Source organism: Stegostoma tigrinum, chromosome 12 (assembly GCF_030684315.1).
Source record: "Stegostoma tigrinum isolate sSteTig4 chromosome 12, sSteTig4.hap1, whole genome shotgun sequence".
NCBI lineage: Eukaryota > Metazoa > Chordata > Chondrichthyes > Orectolobiformes > Stegostomatidae > Stegostoma > Stegostoma tigrinum.
In genome coordinates, this window is record NC_081365.1 from 79,846,171 (window position 1) to 79,862,480 (window position 16,310).

Here is a 16,310-nt window from a genome sequence, read left to right on the forward strand (position 1 = left end):
TATTATATTTGCATTTCCCTGGAAACAATGTCTGCCAGATTAAATCTCCAATATTCATGTTCTAGGATATAATATGCCATCTTCTACTCAAATAGCAATTGATATTCTTTGGACCTACGGGCAAATATAGTATTTCCTTGGTGTGCTAGCAGATCTCCCAAGTTATTACTTATGAATCATCTGGAACATATTGCTAAGCTCTTCTGGAATCATAGGGCCAATCCTTAAATATGGTCTGTGAATCAGTGGTCTAATTAGGCAAATCTGTGTATGTGTAATTGTTTTAAGAAACATGATATTAACCTGAATGCAATTCTAATCTCAGCAATTTTGTGTCAACACCAGAACCATTCATCACAAAATTACTGCTGTCCTTTATCCTTGGAATATTGTAACTTGTACAGTATTGTACTTCTGACCTGTAACATCGGAAGTCTGACATTTCAAATATGATACAGGAATGTATTAGATACACATGAGACTGAAGTTCTTTTGAACACATATTTCACTGAGCAAAACCAAAAGTAGTGGATAAATAATCTTGTTCAAGTGTTTACATTCAGAATTCAGTTAGACTGTGACAGGGTACATCTGCAAATCCTCAGCCTGTATCTGGTTTAGTGTTTTGCTGAAGTTGTGAAGTCTAATCACAGAAATAATTTGATTTTTGGGACCATTATGAAATCCCAACAAATACCAGAGTCACTTTTATGAGGCCCCTGTCTTTGTTGGATTTAAATCCAAAATCGAGCAGATATATGGGAACACCACCACCTTTAAGTTCCCCACCGAGCCAGTCACCATCCAGACTTGGAAATATATTGATGTTCCTTTATGTCGCTGGGTCAAAATCCTGGAATTCCTTCCCCGAAGGCATTTTCGATCAACCGACAGCTGGGGGTCTGCAGCGGTTCAAGAAGGCAGCTCATCACCACCTTCTCAAGGGCAACTAAGGACAGGCAATAAATGCTGGCCCAGCCACTGACACCCAGATCCCAGAAATTAAATTTTCAAAAAGATAATTAGAAATGTCAATTGCTCCATGTCACACAGTGGCAAATAAACCTGTTTTTGTGATGTAGGAAACAGAACATCTAGTGATGTTTAGCTGAGGAATAGATAATCGTCAGGAACTGGGGACAACTCTGTTGAGCTTCTTCAAATCGAATCATGGGATTTATTTATACCCAACAGAGAGGGGAGATGGCATCTTGGTAAGACCATCTTAAAGACAACACCTCCAATGGTGCACCATTTTCTTAGTACTGAACCTCCAACAACAATACAATCCCTCACTAATGATGTCCGACAGTACAGCTCTCCCTCAGTACTGAACTCTAACAGTGCATCATTCGGTTTATACTCTCCCTCCAACAGAGCAGCTCTCCTCAGCACTGACACTCCGACTGAGTGGAACTCCCTTAGTACTAACCCTCTGGCAATGAGATGCTCCCTCAGTACTAACCCTCTGGCAATGAGATGCTCCCTTAGTACTGACCCTTCAAAAGTGTGGTGCTCCTTTAGTATTGATCCATTGACAGTGCCACACTCTCTCTGCACTGATCGTTTGAAGGGCAGAACTTCATCAGCACTGAACCTGCGACAGTGAAGCTCTACCTCTAAAAATATGGCACTGTCTTAGTAATGATCCCTTGACAGATCAGCACTCCCTCTTCCCCTTCTTTTAGCTCTACCTGTTGAATTCTCTGTTACCATGTCCTCTCTCCCCTTTCCCCACCCCAGTGGGCCTATCTGTTCTTTCCAATCTGTCAGTTACATAGTGTCTGCACGGTCTTGCCAATATACCATGCCTCAGGGCATCCTCGCCTGCAGTATATGAGATAGACAGCATTGGCTAAGTCACATGAGTATCTGCCGTGTATGTGGTGTGTCGTGTTCCTATATGTGATGGTAGAATCCATGTCGATGGCCTGGCAGGGTTGTGTGGTGTTATGGTCGATGCTATCCTGAAGTTTGGGTAGTTTGCAGCAAACGATGGTCTGTTTAAGGTTTGGTGGATGTTTGAGAGCAAGAAGTGGAGGTGTGGGGATGGTCTTGATAATATATTTATCTTTATTGATGATGTGTTGAAGGCTATGGAGAACATGGTGTGGTTTCTCTGGTCTGGGAAAGTACTGGATGATGTAGGATACTCTATCGATTGTGTCCTGTGTCTGTCTTCTGGGGAGGTTGTTGTGTTCTGCACAGCCTATTCAGCCTGACGACACTCCACTCTCACCATTTGTACTATCTTTTGATCTCTCTGCCGATAACTTATGTCTCTGTGTGCTTCTCTTCACTGTATCTGATGAAGAAGCAACACTTTGAAAGTTTGTGATTTCAAATAAACTTACTAGACCAAAACACGGTGATTTCTGACCTTGTCCACCCCAGTCCAACACCAGCACCTCCATATCAATTTATTTTGTTACAGTGTCCCCATCAGGGTTAATCTAATCTGGTTAGGGTTTATTTAAAAGTGTAGAATAGAAAATAGGTGTTAGCAATCTTCCCAAACCATTAGCTGAAAGTAATTGGTTTCACAACACATACCACAGAATGAATTGGTCAAAGTGCTGGGATTTAAACAGAGATTAAAAGAGGGAGAAATAGAGATAAATTGAGATTTACAGCCTGGGCAGCTGAAGGCACGGCAACCATTGGTGAGGTGAAGTAAACTGGAAATGCCCAAGAGGCAAAATCAGGGACCACAGAGATCTCAAATATCCCAGACGCCCTGGTCTACTCCTCCTGCACTCGCCCTACTCCCCCCTCTAAAACTCCAAGACACTTTCCCATGCAACTGCAGAAGCTGTAACACTGCCCACTTCCTTCCTTCCTCCTCATTATCCATGGCTAGAGACACACCTTCTAGGTGAAGCAATGATTTATCTACACTTCAGTCTAGTCTAATGCATTTACTGCTCACAACATGGTCTCCTCTATGATGGGAAGACAAAATACAGACTGGGTGGCTGTTTTGCGGAACACCTATGCTCTTTCCATAAGATCTTCCTCAGCTTCCTATTGCCTGCCACTTCAAAACACCAGCATGTTCCCTGGCCAACATCTCTGTCTCAGGCTTGCTGCTATGCTGCAGTGAAGTTCACTGCAAGCTGGAAGAACAGCTTCTAATTTTCCACTTGAGGACCCTACAGCCTTCAGGACTCAATAACAAGTTCAATAAGTTTAGGGCCTGAGGACCTTCTTCCATATCTTTTGCCCATTCACCACACCACAACTTGTCATTACATGGTTTGCTTTTGCACAGCCAACCCATTTTCACCCATTAGTGATCCCCATTAGCAGTTTTTTTAATCCTTGGCTCCCCATTATCTGTTCCTTTTGTGACGATGTTGTGGCTTTAAGAGGTGTATTTTGTCCTGATTTCTTTTAATATAGAGATTGAACGAGAGGTGTCGAGCAGTCTGTGGTAACGTAAACAGCTTGTTTTTATTTTACATTGGAACAACAGAAGCAAGACAATGGATGGGTGTGGCCAGCTCTCACAGACCAGCAATTCTGTTTTTTTCAGTTTTGAGATTCAGTGGAAGCAAATGGAGTCTTGGAGAAGTAGGAGCTACTTTTGTCCCCTCTCTCAGTTACACCTGGAAGTTGCGGTTTCTCTTCCTACTGCATGTATTTGCATGTGAGAAAATCTGATTTCTGAATTTGTTTTTTTGGCAAGGGGCATGTTTATGGAATGTTACTATTTTGGAATAATTAATTAATAATAGTTACCGTATCTATTATTCTGTGAAGTTTTCTGATAGAGTTGTTATTCTACATTCTTCTTTCTTTTGTTGTATGTGTCATGCCTGACAAATCTGTTAGAATTTTTTGAGGAGGTAACAAGCAGGTTAGACAAAGGAGAGCCAATGGATGTCATCTACTCAGATTTCCAGAAAGCCTTTGTCAAGGTGCCACACAGGAGGCTGCTGGGTAAGATAAGGGCCCATGGTGTTGGAGACCAGGTACTGGCACGGATAGAAGATTGGCTGTCTGGCAGAAAGCAAAGAGTGGGGATAAAAGGATCTTTCTCAGGATGGCAGCTGGTGACAAGTGATGTTCTGCAAGGGTCAGTGTTGGGACCACAACTTTTCACTTTATACATTAATGATCTAGATGAAGGAACTGAGGGCATTCTGGCTAAGTTTGCTGACAATACAAAGATAGGTGGAGGGACAGGTAGTACCGAAAAGGCAGGGAGGCTGCAGAAGGATTTGGACAGGTTTGGAGAGTGGGCAAAGAAATGGCAGATGGAATACAACGTGGGAAAGTGTAAGGTCATGCACTTTGGTAGGAAGAATAGAGGCAAAGACTATTTTCTAAATTAGGGTAAATTCAGAAATCTGAAATGCAAAAGGACTTGGGAGTCCTAGTTTAGAATCTTTTAAGGTTAACTTGCAAGTTGAGTCAGTAGTCAGGAAGGCAAAAACAATGTTAGCATTTATTTTGAGAGGACTAGAATATAAAAGCAGGGATGTACTTCTGAGGCTTTATAAGGCCCTGGTCAGACAACATTTAGAATATTGTGCGATGACAAGGTGTGGAGCTAGGTGAACACAGCAGGCCAAGCAGCATCTTCAGAGTAGGAAAGCTGACATTTCGTGCCTAAATCTCCTAAGATGCTGCTTGGCCTGCTATGTTCATCCAGCTTTACACCTTGTTATCTCGGATTCTCCAGCATCTGCAGTTCCTATTAGCTCTGATAGAATGTTGTGTGCTGTTTTGGGTCCCTTATCTCATGAAGGATGTATTGGCCCTGGAGCGAGTTCAAAGGAGGTTCATGAAATGATCCCAGGAATGAAAACCTTAATAAATGAGAAATGTTTGAGGACTCTGTCTCTATACTTAGGGCGTTTAGGAGGATTTGAGGGGGGTCTAATTGAAAATTACAGAATACTGAAAGGCCTGGATAGAGCGGATGTTGGGAAAACGTTCCTATTAGCAGGAGTGACTAGGATCTTGAGGAGAAACTTCTTTAGGCAGAGAGTGGTGAATCCATGGAATTCATTGCTGCAGAATACTGTGGAGACTAGGTCATTGGGTAGAAGAAGGACAGAGATAGATAGGTTTTTGATTGTTAATGGGATCAAAGGTTACAGGGAGAAGACAGGAGAATGGGGTTGAGAAACTTATCAGTCATGATTGAATGGCAGTGCAGACTCAATGGGCCAAATTGCCTAATTTCTGCTCCTATAAATTTGTTTTGCTTAACATCGAGTAGTTTGACCAGTCGAATGGTATCTGAAACACAGCACTTTACTTTTATCTTTAAAATAATAAATGGTTAGGGCCTAGGCTACCTTCTTAAAATATTTTGAGAAGGTCTGGTCCATAATATGTTGTTCCTTTGCCCGCCCAACTACTATTTTCTCTCTGTGGCGCCATCTCCATCTATCATTTATTGCTTCTTCCCCCAACCCACCCCATTCCTCGATTCAGCACATATGACACCTTTACCTAGCGACAACCAGTTTTGAAGAAGGATCACGTGACTTAAGATGTTAACTCTGCTTTCCCTCCTCAGATGCTGGGTGCTGCAGCCATTCCTGTTTCTGTTTCTGTTTCAGATTTCTAACATTCACAGTTCTTTGCTTTTGATCTTAAAGTGTGCTGGTTTAGAGGATGTGACAGAGATACAGAGAGGCAAGACCGTGGTAAGAAGAATGAAAATTTTAACATCAAACCATAAGTCAACTTAGCTCAACAAGCAAAGGGCTGATGGGTGAGTGGGAATTGGTGTGAATTAAGATCCACACATTGCTGAAGTCAGGGCTTTCTGCCATTTATCTTGGATCCCACGTCCATAACTACCACCCCAAATTAGAATAGTATGTGCATCTCTCCTTATACTTTCTACCTCAAATCCATGCTTTTATGCCAGGTTAAGTTTCTGATTTCCAGTATTTTTCAAGTACTGTAACGAGAAATGGGGGAAATGGTGACACTGCAGTAATGTCATTGGATGAGTAATCGAGAAGAGCATGCTAATACCCTAGAGACACTGTTACAGATCCGTGTCAGCACCTGGTAGAATTTAAATTCAATGTATAAATTTGGAATATGAGGCTGTCTCAGTGACGATGACCAACTGTAGTAAGAACCCATCTAGTTCTCTAATAACCTTCAGGGAAGGAAACTGCTTCTCTTGTCTGATCTGACTGACATGTGACTACAGACTCATGGCAACAGACTTGACTCTCAACAGCAGTCTGAAATGGCAAAGCAAGTCACTCATTTTAGGGGCAATTGTGAATGGGAAACAAATAGTGAAACTCATGAAATAATGATAAAGAAAATAAGAATGGTAATTCTTTTAATAATAAAAAAAATTAGGATTAAGAAAAATCGAATGCCAATGGGAATGCATGCGTCACTGTGTAGAAGATCTAAAATGACGAATTTAGCCTGTTCTAATGTTTTTCATTTATAAATGAAACAGTGAAATGCATGGAATATTCCTTGTGATACCAGGTTTATTTATAAGGGCTTTGGTCATAATTCTCAGGTTTTGCAAGGACTATACATGGTTAGATAAGCTCTTGTGATTCCGCACAACACACTTAGTTTCTAATCTCATTACATAAGAGCTGAACTCAAAAAGAGAACTAAGGCCGACTACCCTTGATATCCAGTGGCCTTTGACCAAATGTAGCACCAAGGAGCTCTAACAAAACTGTAGGCAATGGGAAGATAGCACAAAGAAAGGTACTTGTGTTGCTGGATGTCAATTATCTCATTTCCAGGACATCACCACAGAATTTCATCAAGATAGTGTCCTACACCCAACAATCTTCAGCTTCTTCATCAAATTACCATTTATCCATCATCAAACTTAGTATTTTTTTGTGGGGTAGCCAGGACATAGCTTCAGAACATAAAAGTTGCCTTGTCACAAAACCTGCTTTGTCACTGAGTCAGATTATGGATGATCTTGGGCTTCAAATGAGCTTTTTCCTCTTGCTTCTCAGATCCTTTGGCTCCCTGAAACCAATGATGGATTTATCTCAGCTCAGTATGTTGACACATTCCAAAATATTCCAGGGTTGAGAATTTCAAGGCTTAATGAGAAAAAATTTCCCCTCATCTCAGTGCTAAACAATCAGCATGTTCTGCCAAAACTGTCCCCCATGTTCTAAATTTCCCAGTCATGGAAAAGTGAAAAAAAATTCCACTTTGCCTGGGCATCAAGAAATGCCTGTTCCAAATTCAGATTTTTCAGTCATGCCGTGTGTATTGTTGTTACTTGATACTAATTTTGTCCTTCATTTCCCCTTGTGCTAATATTTCAACTTCAGGTTCTTTTATTTTCCATGTCAATGATGAGAGGGACAGAACAAGCATTAATATTTGGTAATAAGTTGATAAAAACAGTGGTAGGAAGTCAGAAAGCTGGTGAGTAAGTGTTAGAATATTGGGCAAGTAGAAACTTAACGCTTTAAACTTAAAAATCACATATACTGTAAAGCTTCAAAGGATAAAAACTTTTGAATATTACAATCATAAACATTGGAAAAACAACTTATTTGGTCATATCACTTTGTGTGAAAAAGCAGTGAACAAACAAGGTGAACCAAGGAGTGGTAGATGGAATTTAATTTACATGAATATGAGGTGCAGCATTTTGGAAAAGCTAATCAGAGCAGGACTTATACACTTAATGGTAAGGTCCTGGGGAGTGTTGCTGAACAAAGAGACCGTGGAATGCAGGTTCATAGTTCCTTGAAAGTCGGATTGCATATTGACAGGATAGTGAAGAATGCATTTGGTATGCTTGCCTTTATTGGTCAATGTATTGACTATAGGAATTGGGAGGTCATGTTGTGACTGTACAGGACATTGGTTTGGCCACTATTGGAATACTGAATTAAACACAATGACACCACACACAAACCAGAAGAACAACACCTCACATTCCGCCTCGGGGGCCTACAGACCAGAGACCTCAACATAGAATTTGCCACTTTCAAAATCTCCCCACCCCTGGCCTCATCCCATGTCCAATCCTCCCTCATATCCGTGTCTCCTTGACCTGACTTAACCTATCCATCTTTTTTCCCCACCTATCTGCCCCATCCTTCCCACTGAACAATTTCTACTACCCACTTCCTGCATCCATATGTCATCATCTTAACTACCTCCCCCGGCTCCACCCCCACACCCACATTTATTTTTGAGCTCCCTTACCCCTCCCCGGTCCTGATGAAGGGTGTAAACCCAAAATATTGACTTTCCTTCTCCTCTGATGCTGCCTGATCTGTTGTGTTCCTCCAGCTCCACAATCAACCCCACCAACAACCCTTAGTATTCACTTTCTCCGCAACTGATGTACAATAGTGACAGTATGTTCCATCTACAATACAAGCTGCAAACACTCACCAAAGCTCCTTCAACAGCACTTTCAAACCTGCTTATTATACCATATACCACTGACGCCTCAACTACTTACAATTTATATTAATGACGTGGATTAAAGGACCAACTACATTGTCACAAAATTTGTGAATAATCCAAAGTTTGATAGGAAACAGTCTGTTAGGAGGATACAAATAGTGTGCTAAGGGATGCATGTAGGTACAACAAGGCACAGTGGAATGTTAGCCTTTATTACAAAGGAACAGCTCAAGAAAGTCATGAAGTCTTATTACAGCTGTACATCACACTGATGACACTACATGTAGAGTGTTTTGCATTTAAGGAAAGATCTACAATTTGCACATCAATAACTCACCAAGCCTCCTTCACCAGCATCTTCAAAACTTGCAACCTAGAGGACCAATGCTGGAAAGTACCATCTTGCAAATGCCCCTATCCCGACTTGGGATTATATCTTGCTTCCTTCGCCATCACTGAGTCAAAATCTTGAAACTCCCCTCCTAAGACCACCTGCAGCGGCTCAAACAGCAGGCCACTACCACCTTCAGATGGGCAATTGGTGATAGGCAATAAAATCACAGAATTACTGAAGTGTTATGGCTCAAAATAAAGCCCTTCTTACCTGCACTAGCTGTTAAATAAGCACCATACCCATGCTGGCCTCACCACTGATGCCCACATCCTATGAATAAAAAAAAACTTGCATCGAAAGCAGTTCAAGTAAGGTTCCTGTATAAAAGGGTTTGTCTTATGTGGAAATGTTGAGTATGTAGAGCAGATATCAATCAAAGTTTGATGCTGAGTTAGATACTTGATCAACAAGTGAGTCAAGGGTTATGGAGGAACAGACTGGAAAATGTATGTAAGATGAGGTAATGGTTTTCAGTAATAATGCTAATTTTCATCAAATGTTGCTGAAAAAGTCAAATAGCTAAAGGAAGTCATCTTAGAGGAAATGTAAATTTTTGAAAAAATTTTATACTTCGAGTTAAGTTGATAAGCTATGTATTGAGGTCATAACATACTAATTATAGAAGATATGTCTATTAGTAACCATAGCAATGTCATTGGATACTTGCCAGGAAAACAGATATATATTCATTGAAACTTAAAGCTCTACTATACATAGACTTGAAATGTTAACAATATTCATCAGATCTATAATAAGAACTGACTTTAAACTCGCATAAGCACATATTTGACATCTCATTATAAAGTGTTTTCTATTTAGATTAATCTGAAACCTCTTCAAATACTGTAGGTTAGAACTGTAAACATAAAATGGTTGCAAATAATGTGTTTAAATAAAGATTGCAATATCAAAATTTAGAAACAAACTATGAGAAGATGCATGCTCAAAATCACATGAAGCAGAGGGATTGCATAAGCTGAGATAACAAGGTGTAGAGCTGGATGAACACAGCAGGCAAAGCAGCATCAGGAGAGCAGGAAGGCTGACGTTTCGGACCTAGACCCTTCTTCAGAAACGGGGAAGGGGAAAGGGGTACTGAAATAAATAGAGAGGGGGGAGGGGAATAGAAGATGAATAGAGGAGAAGATAGGTGGAAAGGAGACAGACAGGTCAAAGAAGCAGGGATGGAGCCAGTAAAGGTGAGTGTAGGTGGGGAGGTAGGGAGGAGATAGGTCAGTCCAGGGAGGATGGACAGGTCAAGGGGGCGGAATGAGGTTAATAAGTAGGCAATGGGGGTGGGGCTTGAGGTGGGTGGAGGGGATAAGTGGGAGGAAGGACAAGTTAGGGAGGCGGGAATAAGCTGGACTGGTTTTGGGATGCGGTAGGGGGAAGGGAGATTTTGAAGCTTGTGAAATCCACATTGATACCATTGGGCTGCAGGGTTCCCAAGCGGAATATCAGTTGCTGTTCCTGCAACCTTTGGGTAGCATCATTGTGGCACTGCAGGAAGCCCAGGATGGAAATGTCATCTGAGGAATTGGGGGGGGGGGGGGAGTTGAAATGGTTCGCAACTGGGAGGTGCAGTTGTTGAGTGTGAACTGAGTGTAGGTGTTCTGCAAAGCGGTCCCCAAGCCTCTGAGATAACAAGGTGTGTAGCTGAATGAACACAGCAGGCCAAGAAGCATCATTGGAGCAGGAAAACTGACATTTCGGGCCTAGAGGGTCTAGGCCCGAAATGTCAGACTTCCTGCACTAAAAGATGCTGCTTGGCCTGCCGTGTTCATCCAGCTCCACGCCTTGTTATCTCGGATTCTCCAGCATCTGCAGTTCCTATTATCTCTGATACAATTTTAACCCCAAGCCTCTGCTTGGTTTCCCCTGCAACCGCAGGAACTGCCACTCCTGTCCCTACACCTCCCCCCTCACCCCCATCCCAGGCCTCAAGAAGACTTTCCACATCAAGCAGATGTTCACCTGCGCATCTGCCAATGGGGTATACCCTATCCACTATTCTCACTGTGGCCTCCTCTACATTGGGGAAACCAAGCGGAGGCTTGGGGACCGCTTTGCAGAACACCTACGCTTGGTTCTCACTAAATAACTGCACCTCCCAGTTGCGAAACATTTCAACTCCCCCTCCCATTCTTCAGATGACATGTCCATCCTGGGCCTCCTGCAGTGCCACAACAATGCCCCCCAAAGGTTGCAGGAACAGCAACTGATATTCCGCTTGGGAACCCTGCAGCCCAATGGTATCAACGTGAACTTCACAAGTTTCAAAATCTCCCCTCCCTCCACCGCATCCCAAAACCAGCCCAGCTTGTCCCCGCCTCCCTAATCTATCTTTCCTTCCACCTATCCCCTCCTCCGACCTCAAGCCCCACCCCCATCTCCTACCTCCTAACCTCATCCTGCCCCCGTGACCTGTCCGTCCTTCCTGGACTTACCTATCTCCTTCCTACCTCCCCCACTACTGGTTTACCACCTTTACTGGTTCCATCCCTGCCTCTTTGACCTGTCTGCCTCCTCTCCAGCTATTTTGTTCTCTATCCATTTTATATCCACCTCCCCCGCTCTCTCTATTTCTGAACTCACTTCCCCTCCCCCATTTCTGATGAAGGGTCTAGACCTGAAACGTCAGCTTTCCTGCTCCTCTGCTTGGCCTGCTGTGTTCATATAACCTTGTTATATCAGATTCTCCAGCATCTGCACTTCCTCTTATCTCTGATTGAATAATCTATTGTTCCAGTATCGAAATGGATTATGCAGAAAATTCAGGACAAATGAAGCTAAATTAAGTGTCAACCAATCAAAGGTGACAAGATACTGCTAACATGTGAATTATTATCGATGTGTGATCTGTGTTTTGAAAAGTTTGATTGCATGCATAAATTATTCAATATATCTGAACTTAAGCACTTTCATGATAAATTCAAAATTCTATTATTCAACTCTGTATTAATTTATATCTTTCTTTAAATAATATTTCCTTGAATATACTATCTGAATATTATTATTTACTTTTTGGATTAACTACCTTCCTTCAAACTTGTGAATTAAAGCTGATTTCTGGTTAAATAGAATAATCCCAATTGGTGGTCCAGTGCCCAGGGAGTGGGAGGGGGAGTTGAAGTGATTCGCGACTGGGAGATGTTGTCATTTGTTGCGAACAAAGTGTCTACAACGCGGTCTCCGAGCCTCCACTTAGTCTCACCGAGGAGGCCACATCGGGAACAGCGGATACAATAGACCACATTAGCAGATGTGCAGGTGAACGTCTGTCTGATATGGAAGGATTTTTGGGGCCTGGAATGGAGGTCACGGGAGAGGCGTCGGGACAGGTGTAGCACCTCCTGAGGTTGCAGGGAAAGGTGCTGAGGGTGGTGGGGCTGGAGGGGCGTGTGGAGCGGGAGAGTGAGTCGTGGAGAGAGCGGTCCCTCCGGAAGGCAGGTAAGGGTGGGGAGGGAAATATATCCTTTGTAGTGGGGTCAGATTGCAGGTGGCGGAAGTGTAGGAGAATGATGCATTGGATCAGTGTCTCTATCGCAGAAACGCCAGGTTTCCAGCTCCTCTGATGCTGCCTGGCCTGCCATGTTCCTCCAGCTCCAAGTTATGCTCTCTCACTTTGCTAGCTCCTGTATCTGTGCATTGTGACTCATCTAATTGGGCCTTCCATTGCACAGTTATAATTTCTCAACCAGAGGTGAATCCTTCACTTTCCAACAGCAGTAATCTTAAATCATTAAAAAACTTCCTATTTTCATCAATAATGGCGGGATCGTTCACTGAGGAGAAACAGAAAGTGAAGCAGGAAGCATGAGGATTGACTTTTACAGCTTTCTACACCACTGTCAGGTGCAAACTGTTTTACATCCAATTGAATCATTTTGATGTGTAATCACTTTGCAACATATGAAGTTGGTGAGAGTATCTTCAGCTGGCATCCATGAGGAAAGGCAACATTATGCTCATCTGCAACCAGATGTAGGTGAGAGAGGAAATCAAAAACTAGCAGAAAATCTTACTGTTTATCCACAGAATTCTGTCCAAAGTCATCACCAGTCAGGTCTGTGCTGAACTAAACAGGAAGATCTCTGAGATCTTTGAGTGACACAGGGATATGATCACCTAAGTGTAGGACAGGGGACTGGACACCTGCCTCATTGATAGACTAGAATAACAATAGCAACATTTGACAGAATATTGCTTCCCATTATGTTAGATATGCTGTCCAAGGTGGAAGTTGGGGAGGAAATCCGCAACTGGATAAAACTGCTCCATACAAATCTCAGTGATGCAGTTTCTATTGATGGGTGGGAAGCAGAAAGCTTTCTGATCAAATCTGGAGTCAGGCAGGGCTACCCTCTTGCATTTGTGTGTTATGTGGAAATTTTGATGAGTCCATCAGGAAAGACGTGGGCATTAAAGTAATGATCCCAGCTAGTAGAGGGCCTTAAAGCCTGTCTGTACATGGATTAGGTCACAGTCTTCTGCTTGGTTTCGCTGTCATGAGCAGTTATGACCAGTTTGAACTGAACTCAGAAGCCAAGGTAAATTGAGGCAAGACTGAGGCAATGTTGCTTGGGAATTGAGTTAACTGATCCTTTGTCACCTTCACATCCAGGTCAGATGATCTGAAGTTGCTGGGGCTTGGAGGGGTGCACGGCATGAGTTAAAAACTAGGAGGAGTGAATTGTTTTTGTCAAACTAAAATGGGAGAGGTAGCAGTGACATGTAAGAATCAGGTTATCAGGTGAGAGGCATTCTTGATATTCCCTTAAGCGGAGCAAGCCTGGACCATTCCTCACTTCTGCACTGTGGTGATCAACTCAGCCATTTTATAACTTATTTGGAGATCAGACATGTAGGGTGCAAAGATCTGCATACAGGAATTAAAACCCTACACAACATCGCCCTCATTCTGACGGCCATTAATGAATTGTTGCATAAATTCTAGATCAGATTGGCTCTACCTTTAAGACAGTTAGATCTCAACATATGACATTCCTGTGTAAAGGTATGCACCTCACTTTCCATTGTCACCACTATTGCCATTAGTGAGCAGTAAGCACAAGAGCAGCTGCAATCATTTATAGTAGAAGGCAGAGACCAAGGCTGTGTGCAAGTCTGAGATCATGTAGCAGTGTAAATTAGTGCTGTTAATAAAGTTCAAGACATCTGTTTGAACAAGAACCCAGTCTTTGTGATATATATTACATGAGCTGATATATAGGCCATACTCTGACCAAATCACACTGGCAGTGGTGTTTTATCCAGAAACCACATCATGGTAACAGCTAGTTGTACTAAAAGGTGGGGTGACACAGTGGCTCAGTGATTAACACTGTCACTTCACAGCATCAGGGATTCCTGCCGAGGGTGACTGTCTGTGTGGTGTTTTCACATTTTTCCTTTGTCTATGTAGGTTTCCCCCCACAGTCCAAAGACGCGTAGGCTAGGTGGATGAGCCACGGGAACTGCAGGATTACAGGGATAGGGTAGTGGGGTGGATTTGGGTGGGCTGCTCCTCAGGGGGTTGGTGTGGACAGAATGGCCTGCTTCCATACTATAGGGATTCTATTATTTGTAAGTATCTAACCTCTTCTGAGGAGCAGGCATTCCTAGCTTCGTCAGTGACCCAGCATTGCAGTGCATGGCCCTTGCAGGCAGATTCATGATAGGGCTCCTCACTGGATCACTGGAATTCCTGTTGATATCACAGAGCAGCTCCTCTCCATCAGCTTCCATGGAACACAGTTAAAGTTGCAGGAGGAAAATGGCTTCCACAATGTCTGTGTCATTCCTCTGTCCTGATATTAGTCAGTTCTGCCATCTTGTTTTGTAATCAGTAATGTGAAAGCCACATTAAAAAAACATGCAAGTGCTTTTGGCACAAAGGCTACACACAGATCTGCTACTTTTAAAACAACTATAAAATCAAAAGTAAGATGTCAAAAACGCTCTTGCAAAGGACATTTGAAATCTGTAGAGCATTGAAATGAAAGGACCAGCTATTATTTGTCTACCAACATGCAAGGATCGACATATTATTGAGATCTATGAGGCAACAAATCTGTTAATTCCAACACCAAAGATTTGAGGCCACAACCTCAAGTCTACCCATGAGCTGACTGTTAGTGAGACTGGTATGATGTGATTGGCAACTTTAAAGATGATATAGTATTATATTCGAAAACAGATGCCCATCAACTCTTCTCAAAAGTACAGTGTTCATTTTCAAGCTAAGCCCAAACTGGAATCAGTTTCCATGATGGAAAACAATATTGAACATCACTTTGAATGGTACAGCTCCATTCCTTGTGATGCGAAGGAAATATTGCACTCATACAGGTACGTTTAGATCCAACGTGCCTGAACAGTGCACTAAACAGATGCCTTCAATAGATTGTTACCCTGGAAGAACTAAATGGCAGGTCCTCTGGTGTAAAGCATTTTCTGGGCTCAGTGCAAAGAATTGACATCTTTCCCCAGGAACTGACAGCTTTTAGATCAACTTTGGTAGATATGGTTTCCTCAAGCTAGGATTATCCATTAGCCAGGACATATTCCAACAACATATGGATTGTATCATTGAGAATCCACTGGATTGTCTCTGTATGGCAGATGACATCATGCAGTACATGCAAGAATGAAACATAGGCATGACACCAATCCCCATCTGCTCATGGCAGTGGCAAGGAAGCACAAACTTATTTTCAACAGAAAGAAAATGTCAAGTCAACACGAGCCAAACAAATTTCTATTGATCAATCTATTCAACAAATGGTACTTAATCTGATCCTACTGAGATAAAAAAAAATTCCAGAAGATGCCCATATCCCAAAACAAGGATGACACACAGCAATATCGTTTCTTCATAACTGTTTATCCTGATATATTCCAAATTTGGCCAAAAGGTCTCTTCTCTTTGAGAATTTTCTCTGCAAAAATCACACCAGCCTGACAATATCACCAGCATATTGTTCACTCTCTCAAAAATGCTTTATCATTCAGCAAGTGGTCATTAATATCATTTTCCCCAAAAAGGGGGATGTCCTTAGAATGTGTCTATTACAGGATGACAAGACTTTTGAATTTGCTTGTAGATCTTTATGACAGCTCAGGCAAACTACGCCAACTGAGAAAGGGAAATGCTCGCTCAGTTTCATGCACACCTACTTGACAAGCATTTTCTTGTTCATACAGGCCCCAAGCTGTTGAAAATTTTGCATCTAAAGACATTCACAGTTGTGCTCCCATGACTCCAATGATGACTTGATCCAAAAATATGATTTAGGGGTGGCACGGTGGCTCAGTGGTTAACACTGTTGCCTCACAGCGCCAGGGCCCCAGGTTTTATTCCAGCCTCGGGTGACTGTCTGTGTGGAATTGGCATGTTCTCCCTGTCTTTGAGCATGGGTTTGCTCCATGTGCTCTACTTTCCTCCCACAGTCCAAAGATATGCAGGTTAGGTGGAATGGCCATACCGAAGTGTCCATGGTGTCCGTGGAGGTGC